Source organism: Pseudophryne corroboree, chromosome 7, assembly GCF_028390025.1.
Source record: "Pseudophryne corroboree isolate aPseCor3 chromosome 7, aPseCor3.hap2, whole genome shotgun sequence".
Classification (NCBI taxonomy): domain Eukaryota; kingdom Metazoa; phylum Chordata; class Amphibia; order Anura; family Myobatrachidae; genus Pseudophryne; species Pseudophryne corroboree.
Genome location: NC_086450.1, coordinates 278,054,933 through 278,067,011, shown reverse-complemented (window position 1 = coordinate 278,067,011; position 12,079 = coordinate 278,054,933). Strand labels below are relative to the sequence as shown.

The 12,079-nt window shown below is 43.6% G+C and overlaps 1 protein-coding gene and 1 long non-coding RNA gene across 2 annotated transcripts in view; one reads left to right on the top strand and one right to left on the bottom strand.

Moving 5' to 3' along the window:
* The window catches only part of LOC134945093 (putative methyltransferase DDB_G0268948), a 182,106-nt gene that overhangs the window by 43,401 nt on the left and 126,626 nt on the right, over positions 1 to 12,079 (top strand). The gene's annotated exons all lie outside the window — the stretch shown is intronic.
* Positions 1 to 12,079, bottom strand: part of LOC134945094 (uncharacterized) — an 89,351-nt gene that overhangs the window by 35,634 nt on the left and 41,638 nt on the right. The window lies entirely within an intron of this gene.

The window sequence follows — 12,079 nt, the reverse complement described above, 5'->3', positions numbered from 1 at the left end:
TAACTGTTCTCTTTTTCGTAAAATAAAATACTTTTAGTATGAAAATGTTTAAATTATTGAAAGTTTTATTTTTAATTATGCATATTCACTTTAAGATTCCTTTGCGCAGCTTCATATAAGCTTTTATGCTATTTCTATATAATGCTTTTCATTTTACTTAGAATAGCCATCTTGCATATATGGGCATCCATGTACAGTATCTTACAAATGTAAAGTGCAGTACAAATACTGTACGTATCTAGAGATGTGCACCGGAAATTTTTCGGGTTTTGTGTTTTGGTTTTGTATTCGGATCCGCGGCCGTGTTTTGGATTCGGACGCGTTTTGCCAAAACCTCCCTGAAAATTTTTTGTCGGATTTGGGTGTGTTTTGGATTCGGGTGTTTTACAAAAAAACCCTCAAAAACAGCTTAAATCATAGAATTTGGGGGTCATTTTAATCTCATAGTATTATTAACCTCAATAACCATAATTTCCACTCATTTTCAGTCTATTCTGAACACCTCACACCTCACAATATTATTTTTAGTTCTAAAATTTGCACCGAGGTCGCTGGATGGCTAAGCTAAGCGACACAAGTGGCCAACACAAACACCTGGCCCATCTAGGAGTGGCACTGCAGTGTCAGGCAGGATGGCACTTCAAAAAAATAGTCCCTAAACAGCACATGATGCAAAGAAAAAAAGGCGCACCAAGGTCGCTGTGTGACTAAGCTAAGCGACACAAGTGGCCGACACAAACACCTGGCCCATCTAGGAGTGGCACTGCAGTGTCAGGCAGGATGGCACTTCAAAAAAATAGTCCCTAAACAGCACATGATGCAAAGAAAAAAAAGGCGCACCAAGGTCGCTGTGTGACTAAGCTAAGCGACACAAGTGGCCGACACAAACACCTGGCCCATCTAGGAGTGGCACTGCAGTGTCAGACAGGATGGCACTCTTTAAAAAAATAGTTCTGTCACCGTGTCACACACCCCGTGTTCTGTCACCGTGTCACCCCCACCGTATTCTATCACTGTCACCCCCCTCCCCGTGTTCTGTCACTGTGTCACACCTTTCCCCAGGGGCCATAAGACACTGGATAATTTGCTTGCTGCACAATAATTATCCTAAATAAAATGTTAATGTGTAAAAGGGGGCTCTACCTGCTGTAATGTGTAAAAGGGGCTCTACCTTCCATACTGTGTAAAAGGGGCTCTATCTGGTGTAATGTGTGTAAGTGGCGCTGTGTGGCGCAATTTGAATAATGGAGACTATTGTGCAGCCTAATATGAATCTGTATTATTTTTTGCCCACACCCCTTCCACATGAAGCACGTCCCTATATTTTTGGCAAGTGGGGGGAGCTGCTATTTTGTATGTGGCCCTCGGATACTGACAGGAAATGTCAAGTGGCCCCTCAGCTGAAATAATTGCCCACCCCTGATCTAGATGGATAGTATACTTGATGACACAGAGGTAGGTAGAGCAGTGGCCTTCCGTACCATACTGCTATATATACTGGTGGTCACTGTCAGCAAACTGCAAAACTAAAATGCACCACAGGTATAGAATCTAGATGTATAGTATACTTGACGACACAGAGGTAGGTAGAGCCGTGGCCTTCCGTACCGTACTGCTATATATACTGGTGGTTACTGTCAGGAAACTGCAAAACTAAAATGCACCACAGGTATAGAATCTAGATGGATAGTATACTTGACGACACAGAGGTAGGTAGAGCAGTGGCCATCCGTACCGTACTGCTATATATACTGGTGTTCACTGCCAGCAAACTGCAAACTAAAATGCACCACAGGTATAGAATCTAGATGGATAGTATACTTGACGACACAGAGGTAGGTAGAGCAGTGGCCTTCCATACCATACTGCTATATATACTGGTGGTCACTGTCAGCAAACTGCAAACTAAAATGCACCACAGGTATAGAATCTAGATGAATAGTATACCTGACGACACAGAGGTAGGTAGAGCAGTGGCCTTCCGTACCGTACTGCTATATATACTGGTGGTCACTGTCAGCAAACTGCAAAACTAAAATGCACCACAGGTATAGAATCTAGATGGATAGTATACTTGACGACACAGAGGTAGGTAGAGCAGTGGCCTTCCGTACCGTACTGCTATATATACTAGTGGTCACTGTCAGCAAACTGCAAAACTAAAATGCACCACAGGTATAGAATCTAGATGGATAGTATACTTGACGACACAGAGGTAGGTAGAGCAGTGGCCTTCCGTACCGTACTGCTTTATATACTGGTGGTCACTGTCAGCAAACTGCAAAACTAAAATGCATCACAGGTATAGAATGTAGATGGATAGTATACTTGACGACACAACGGTAGGTAGAGCAGTGGCCTTCCGTACCGTACTGCTATATATACTGGTGGTCACTGTCAGCAAACTGCAAAACTAAAATGCACCACAGGTATAGAATCTAGATGGATAGTATACTTGACGACACAGAGGTAGGTAGAGCAGTGGCCTTCCGTACCGTACTGCTATATATACTGGTGGTCACTGTCAGCAAACTGCAAAACTAAAATGCACCACAGGTATAGAATCTAGATGGATAGTATATTTGACGACATAGAGGTAGGTAGAGCAGTGGCCTTCCGTACCGTACTGCTATATATACTGGTGGTCACTGTCAGCAAACTGCAAAACTAAAATGCACCACAGGTATAGAATCTAGATGGATAGTATACTTGACGACACAGAGGTAGGTAGAGCAGTGGCCTTCCGTACCGTACTGCTATATATACACTGGTGGTCACTGTCAGCAAACTGCAAAACTAAAATGCACCACAGGTATAGAATCTAGATGGACAGTATACTTGATGACACAGAGGTAGGTAGAGCAGTGGCCTTCCATACCGTACTGCTATATATACACTGGTGGTCACTGTCAGCAAACTGCAAAACTAAAATGCACCACAGGTATAGAATCTAGATGGACAGTATACTTGACGACACAGAGGTAGGTAGAGCAGTGGCCTTCCGTACCGTACTGCTATATATACTGGTGGTCACTGTCAGCAAACTGCAAAACTAAAATGCACCACAGGTATAGAATCTAGATGGATAGTATACTTGACGACACAGAGGTAGGTAGAGCAGTGGCCTTCCGTACCGTACTGCTATATATACTGGTGGTCACTGTCAGCAAACTGCAAAACTAAAATGCACCACAGGTATAGAATCTAGATGGATAGTATACTTGACGACACAGAGGTAGGTAGAGCAGTTGCCTTCCGTACCGTACTGCTATATATATACTGGTGGTCACTGTCAGCAAACTGCAAAACTAAAATGCACCACAGGTATAGAATCTAGATGGATAGTATACTTGACAACACAGAGGTAGGTAGAGCAGTGGCCTTCCGTACCGTACTGCTATATATACACTAGTGGTCACTGTCAGCAAACTGCAAAACTAAAATGCACCACCGGTATAGAATCTAGATGGACAGTATACTTGACGACACAGAGGTAGGTAGAGCAGTGGCCTTTCGTACCGTACTGCTATATTTACTGGTGGTCACTGTCAGCAAACTGCAAAACTAAAATGCACCACAGGTATAGAATCTAGATGGATAGTATACTTGACGACACAGAGATAGGTAGAGCAGTGGCCTTCCGTACCGTACTGCTATATATACTGGTGGTCACTGTCAGCAAACTGCAAAACTAAAATGCACCACAGGTATAGAATCTAGATGGATAGTATACTTGACGACACAGAGGTAGGTAGAGCAGTGGCCTTCCGTACCGTACTGCTATATATACTGGTGGTCACTGTCAGCAAACTGCAAAACTAAAATGCACCACAGGTATAGAATCTAGATGGATAGTATACTTGACGACACAGAGGTAGGTAGAGCAGTGGCCTTCCGTACCGTACTGCTATATATACTAGTGGTCACTGTCAGCAAACTGCAAAACTAAAATGCACCACAGGTATAGAATCTAGATGGATAGTATACTTGACAACACAGAGGTAGGTAGAGCAGTGGCCTTCCGTACCATACTGCTATATATACACTGGTGGTCACTGTAAGCAAACTGCAAAACTAAAATGCACCACAGGTATAGAATCTAGATGGACAGTATACTTGACGACACAGAGGTAGGTAGAGCAGTGGCCTTCCGTACCGTACTGCTATATATACTAGTGGTCACTGTCAGCAAACTGCAAAACTAAAATGCACCACAGGTATAGAATCTAGATGGATAGTATACTTGACAACACAGAGGTAGGTAGAGCAGTGGCCTTCCGTACCGTACTGCTATATATACACACTAGTGGTCACTGTCAGCAAACTGCAAAACTAAAATGCACCACAGGTATAGAATCTAGATGGACAGTATACTTGACGACACAGAGGTAGGTAGAGCAGTGGCCTTCCGTACCGTACTGCTATATATACTGGTGGTCACTGTCAGCAAACTGCAAAACTAAAATGCACCACAGGTATAGAATCTAGATGGATAGTATACTTGACGACACAGAGATAGGTAGAGCAGTGGCCTTCCGTACCGTACTGCTATATATACTGGTGGTCCCTGTCAGCAAACTGCAAAACTAAAATGTACCACAGGTATAGAATCTAGATGGATAGTATACTTGACGACACAGAGGTAGGTAGAGCAGTGGCCTTCCGTACCGTACTGCTATATATACTGGTGGTCACTGTCAGCAAACTGCAAAACTAAAATGCACCACAGGTATAGAATCTAGATGGATAGTATACTTGACGACACAGAGGTAGGTAGAGCAGTGGCCTTCCGTACCGTACTGCTATATATACTGGTGGTCACTGTCAGCAAACTGCAAAACTAAAATGCACCACAGGTATAGAATCTAGATGGATAGTATACTTGACGACACAGAGGTAGGTAGAGCAGTGGCCTTCCGTACCGTACTGCTATATATACTGGTGGTCACTGTCAGCAAACTGCAAAACTAAAATGCACCACAGGTATAGAATCTAGATGGATAGTATACTTGACGACACAGAGGTAGGTAGAGCAGTGGCCTTCCGTACCGTACTGCTATATATACTGGTGGTCACTGTCAGCAAACTGCAAAACTAAAATGCACCACAGGTATAGAATCTAGATGGATAGTATACTTGACAACACAGAGGTAGGTAGAGCAGTGGCCTTCCGTACCATACTGCTATATATACACTTTTGGTCACTGTCAGCAAACTGCAAAACTAAAATGCACCACAGGTATAGAATCTAGATGGACAGTATACTTGATGACACAGAGGTAGGTAGAGCAGTGGCCTTCCGTACCGTACTGCTATATATACTGGTGGTCACTGTCAGCAAACTGCAAAACTAAAATGCACCACAGGTATAGAATCTAGATGGATAGTATACTTGACGACACAGAGATAGGTAGAGCAGTGTCCTTCCGTACCGTACTGCTATATATACTGGTGGTCACTGTCAGCAAACTGCAAAATTAAAATGCACCACAGGTATAGAATCTAGATGGATAGTATACTTGACGACACAGAGGTAGGTAGAGCAGTGGCCTTCCGTACCGTACTGCTATATATACTTGTGGTCACTGTCAGCAAACTGCAAAACTAAAATGCACCACAGGTATAGAATCTAGATGGATAGTATACTTGACGACACAGAGGTAGGTAGAGCAGTGGCCTTCCGTACCGTACTGCTATATATACTGGTGGTCACTGTCAGCAAACTGCAAAACTAAAATGCACCACAGGTATAGAATCTAGATGGATAGTATACTTGACGACACAGAGGTAGGTAGAGCAGTGGCCTTCCGTACCGTACTGCTATATATACTGGTGGTCACTGTCAGCAAACTGCAAAACTAAAATGCACCACAGGTATAGAATCTAGATGGATAGTATACTTGACGACACAGAGGTAGGTAGAGCAGTGGCCTTCCGTACCGTACTGCTATATATACTGGTGGTCACTGTCAGCAAACTGCAAAACTAAAATGCACCACAGGTATAGAATCTAGATGGATAGTATATTTGACGACACAGAGGTAGGTAGAGCAGTGGCCTTCCGTACCGTACTGCTATATATACTGGTGGTCACTGTCAGCAAACTGCAAAACTAAAATGCACCACAGGTATAGAATCTAGATGGATAGTATACTTGACGACACAGAGGTAGGTAGAGCAGTGGCCTTCCGTACCGTACTGCTATATATACTGGTGGTCACTGTCAGCAAACTGCAAAACTAAAATGCACCACAGGTATAGACTCTAGATGGATAGTATACTTGACGACACAGAGGTAGGTAGAGCAGTGGCCTTCCATACCGTACTGCTATATATACACTGGTGGTCACTGTCAGCAAACTGCAAAACTAAAATGCACCACAGGTATAGAATCTAGATGGACAGTATACTTGACGACACAGAGGTAGGTAGAGCAGTGGCCTTCCGTACCGTACTGCTATATATACTGGTGGTCACTGTCAGCAAACTGCAAAACTAAAATGCACCACAGGTATAGAATCTAGATGGATAGTATACTTGACGACACAGAGATAGGTAGAGCAGTGGCCTTCCGTACCGTACTGCTATATATACTGGTGGTCACTGTCAGCAAACTGCAAAATTAAAATGCACCACAGGTATAGAATCTAGATGGATAGTATACTTGACACAGAGATAGGTAGAGCAGTGGCCTTCCGTACCGTACTGCTATATATACTGGTGGTCACTGTCAGCAAACTGCAAAACTAAAATGCACCACAGGTATAGAATCTAGATGGATAGTATACTTGACGACACAGAGGTAGGTAGAGCAGTGGCCTTCCGTACCGTACTGCTATATATACTAGTGGTCACTGTCAGCAAACTGCAAAACTAAAATGCACCACAGGTATAGAATCTAGATGGATAGTATACTTGACAACACAGAGGTAGGTAGAGCAGTGGCCTTCCGTACCGTACTGCTATATATACACACTAGTGGTCACTGTCAGCAAACTGCAAAACTAAAATGCACCACAGGTATAGAATCTAGATGGACAGTATACTTGACGACACAGAGGTAGGTAGAGCAGTGGCCTTCCGTACCGTACTGCTATATATACTGGTGGTCCCTGTCAGCAAACTGCAAAACTAAAATGCACCACAGGTATAGAATCTAGATGGATAGTATACTTGACGACACAGAGGTAGGTAGAGCAGTGGCCTTCCGTACCGTACTGCTATATATACTATTGGTCACTGTCAGCAAACTGCAAAACTAAAATGCACCACAGGTATAGAATCTAGATGGATAGTATACTTGACGACACAGAGGTAGGTAGAGCAGTGGCCTTCCGTACCGTACTGCTATATATACTGGTGGTCACTGTCAGCAAACTGCAAAACTAAAATGCACCACAGGTATAGAATCAAGATGGATAGTATACTTGACGACACAGAGGTAGGTAGAGCAGTGGCCTTCCGTACCGCTATATATACTAGTGGTCACTGTCAGCAAACTGCAAAACTAAAATGCACCACAGGTATAGAATCTAGATGGATAGTATACTTGACGACACAGAGGTAGGTAGAGCAGTGGCCTTCCGTACCGTACTGCTATATATACTGGTGGTCACTGTCAGCAAACTGCAAAACTAAAATGCACCACAGGTATAGAATCTAGATGGATAGCATACTTGACGTCACAGAGGTAGGTAGAGCAGTGGCCTTCCGTACCGTACTGCTATATATACTGGTGGTCACTGTCAGCAAACTGCAAAACTAAAATGCACCACAGGTATAGAATCTAGATGGATAGCATACTTGACGACACAGAGGTAGGTAGAGCAGTGGCCTTCCGTACCGTACTGCTATATATACTGGTGGTCACTGTCAGCAAACTGCAAAACTAAAATGCACCACAGGTATAGAATCTAGATGGATAGTATACTTGACGACACAGAGGAAGGTAGAGCAGTGGCCTTCCGTACCGTACTGCTATATATACTTGTGGTCACTGTCAGCAAACTGCAAAACTAAAATGCACCACAGGTATAGAATCTAGATGGACAGTATACTTGACGACACAGAGATAGGTAGAGCAGTGGCCTTCCGTACCGTACTGCTATATATACTGGTGGTCACTGTCAGCAAACTGCAAAACTAAAATGCACCACAGGTATAGAATCTAGATGGATAGTATACTTGATGACACAGAGGTAGGTAGAGCAGTGGCCTTCCGTACCGTACTGCTATATATACTGGTGGTCACTGTCAGCAAACTGCAAAACTAAAATGCACCACAGGTATAGAATCTAGATGGATAGTATACTTGATGACACAGAGGTAGGTAGAGCAGTGGCCTTCCGTACCGTACTGCTATATATACTGGTGGTCACTGTCAGCAAACTGCAAAACTAAAATGCACCACAGGTATAGAATCTAGATGGATAGTATACTTGACGACACAGAGATAGGTAGAGCAGTGGCCTTCCGTACCGTACTGCTATATATACTGGTGGTCACTGTCAGCAAACTGCAAAACTAAAATGCACCACAGGTATAGAATCTAGATGGATAGTATACTTGACGACACAGAGGTAGGTAGAGCAGTGGCCTTCCGTACCGTACTGCTATATATACTAGTGGTCACTGTCAGCAAACTGCAAAACTAAAATGCACCACAGGTATAGAATCTAGATGGATAGTATACTTGACAACACAGAGGTAGGTAGAGCAGTGGCCTTCCGTACCGTACTGCTATATATACACTGGTGGTCACTGTCAGCAAACTGCAAAACTAAAATGCACCACAGGTATAGAAACTAGATGGACAGTATACTTGACGACACAGAGGTAGGTAGAGCAGTGGCCTTCCGTACCGTACTGCTATATATACTGGTGGTCACTGTCAGCAAACTGCAAAACTAAAATGCACCACAGGTATAGAATCTAGATGGACAGTATACTTGACGACACAGAGATAGGTAGAGCAGTGGCCTTCCGTACCGTACTGCTATATATACTGGTGGTCACTGTCAGCAAACTGCAAAACTAAAATGCACCACAGGTATAGAATCTAGATGGATAGTATACTTGATGACACAGAGGTAGTAGAGCAGTGGCCTTCCGTACCGTACTGCTATATATACTGGTGTCACTGTCAGCAAACTGCAAAACTAAAATGCACCACAGGTATAGAATCTAGATGGATAGTATACTTGACGACACAGAGGTAGGTAGAGCTGTGGCTTTCCGTACCGTACTGCTATATATACTGGTGGTCACTGTCAGCAAACTGCAAAACTAAAATGCACCACAGGTATAGAATCTAGATGGATAGTATACTTGACGACACAGAGGTAGGTAGAGCAGTGGCCTTCCGTACCGTACTGCTATATATACTGTGTGGTCACTGTCAGCAAACTGCAAAACTAAAATGCACCAAAGGTATAGAATCTAGATGGATAGTATACTTGACGACACAGAGGTAGGTAGAGCAGTGGCCTTCCATACCGTACTGCTATATATACACTGGTGGTCACTGTCAGCAAACTGCAAAACTAAAATGCACCACAGGTATAGAATCTAGATGGACAGTATACTTGACGACACAGAGGTAGGTAGAGCAGTGGCCTTCCGTACCGTACTGCTATATATACTGGTGGTCACTGTCAGCAAACTGCAAAACTAAAATGCACCACAGGTATAGAATCTAGATGGATAGTATACTTGACGACACAGAGATAGGTAGAGCAGTGGCCTTCCGTACCGTACTGCTATATATACTGGTGGTCACTGTCAGCAAAGACTGGCAAAACTAAAATGCACCACAGTATAGAATCTAGATGGATAGTATACTTGACGACACAGAGGTAGGTAGAGCAGTGGCCTTCCGCTACCGTACTGCTATATATACACTAGTGGTCACTGTCAGCAAACTGCAAACTAAAATGCACCACATGTAAGAATCTAGATGGACACGTATACCTGACGACACAGAGGTAGGTAGAGCAGTGCGCCTTCCGTACCGTACTGCTATATACTACTGGTGGTCACTGTCAGCAAACTGCAAAACTAAAATGCACCACATGTATAGAATCTAGATGGACAGTATACTTGACGACACAGAGGTAGGTAGAGCAGTGGCCTTCCGTACCGTAACTGCTATATATACGGTGGTCACTGTCAGCAAACTGCAAAACTAAAATGCACCACAGGTATAGAATCTAGATGGATAGTATTACTTGACGACACAGAGGTAGGTAGAGCAGTGGCCTTCCGTACCGTACTGCTATATATACTAGTGGTCACTGTCAGCAAACTGCAAAACTAAAATGCACCACAGGTATAGAATCTAGATGGATAGTATACTTGACGACACAGAGGTAGGTAGAGCAGTGGCCTCCGTACAGTACTGCCTATATATACTGGTGGTCACTGTCAGCAAACCTGCAAAACTAAAATGCACCACAGGTATAGAATCTAGATGGATAGCATACTTGACGACACAGAGGTAGGTAGAGCAGTGGCCTTCCGTACCGTACTGCTATATATACTGGTGGTCACTGTCAGCAAACTGCAAAACTAAAATGCACCACAGGTATAGAATCTAGATGGATAGCATACTGACGACACAGAGGTACGGTAGAGCAGTGCCTTCCGTACCGTACTGCTATATATACTGGTGGTCACTGTCAGCAAACTGCAAAACTAAAATGCACCAGTTATAGAATCTAGATGGATACGTCTACTTGACGACACAGAGGAAGGTAGAGCAGTGGCCTTCCGTACCGTACTGCTATATATACTTGTGGTCACTGTCAGCAAACTGCAAAACTAAAATGCAAACACAGGTATAGAATCTAGATGGATAGTATACTTGACGACACAGAGATAGGTAGAGCAGTGGCCTTCCGTACGTACTGCTATATATACTGGTGGTCACTGTCAGCAAACTGCAAAACTAAAATGCACCACAGGTATAGAATCTAGATGGGATAGTATACTTGACGACACAGAGGTAGGTAGAGCAGTGGCCTTCCGTACCGTACTGCTATATATACTAGTGGTCACTGTCAGCAAACTGCAAAAACTAAAATGCACCACAGTATAGAATCTAGATGGCTAGTAGTACTTGAGCACACAGAGGTAGGTAGAGCAGTGGCCCTACCGTACCGTACTGCTATATATACATGGTGGTCACTGTCAGCAAACTGCAAAACTAAAATGCACCACAGGTATAGAATCTAGATGGATAGTATACTTGACGACACAGAGGTAGGTAGAGCAGTGGCCTTCCATACCGTACTGCTATATATACTGGTGGTCACTGTCAGCAAACTGCAAAACTAAAATGCCACCACAGGTATAGAATCTAGATGGACAGTATACTTGACCGACAAAGAGGAAGGTAGAGCAGTGGCCTTCCCCGTCACCGTACTGCTATATATACTGGCTGGTCACTCGTCAGCCAAACTGCAAACATAAAATGCACCACAGGTATAGAATCTAGATGGATAGCATACTTGACGACACAGAGATAGGTAGAGCAGTGGCCTTCCGTACCGTACTGCTATATATACTGGTGGTCACTGTCAGCAAACTGCAAAACTAAAATGCACCACAGGTATAGAATCTAGATGGATAGTATACTTGACGACACAGAGGGTAGGTAGAGCAGTGGCCTTCCGTACCGTACTGCTATATATACACTAGTGGTCACTGTCAGCAAACTGCAAACTAAAATGCACCACATGTATAGAATCTAGATGGACAGTATACTTGATGACACAGAGGTAGGTAGAGCAGTGGCCTTCCGTACCGTACTGCTATATATACTGGTGGTCACTGTCAGCAAACTGCAAAACTAAAATGCACCACAGGTATAGAATCTAGATGGATAGTATACATGACGACACAGAGATAGGGTAGAGCAGTGTCCTTCCGTACCGTACTGCTATATATACTGGTGGCTCACTGTCAGCAAACTGCAAAATTAAAATGCACCACCAGGTATAGAATCTAGATGGATAGTATACTTGGACGACACAGAGGTAGGTAGAGGCAGTGGCCCTTCCGTACCGTACTGCTATATATA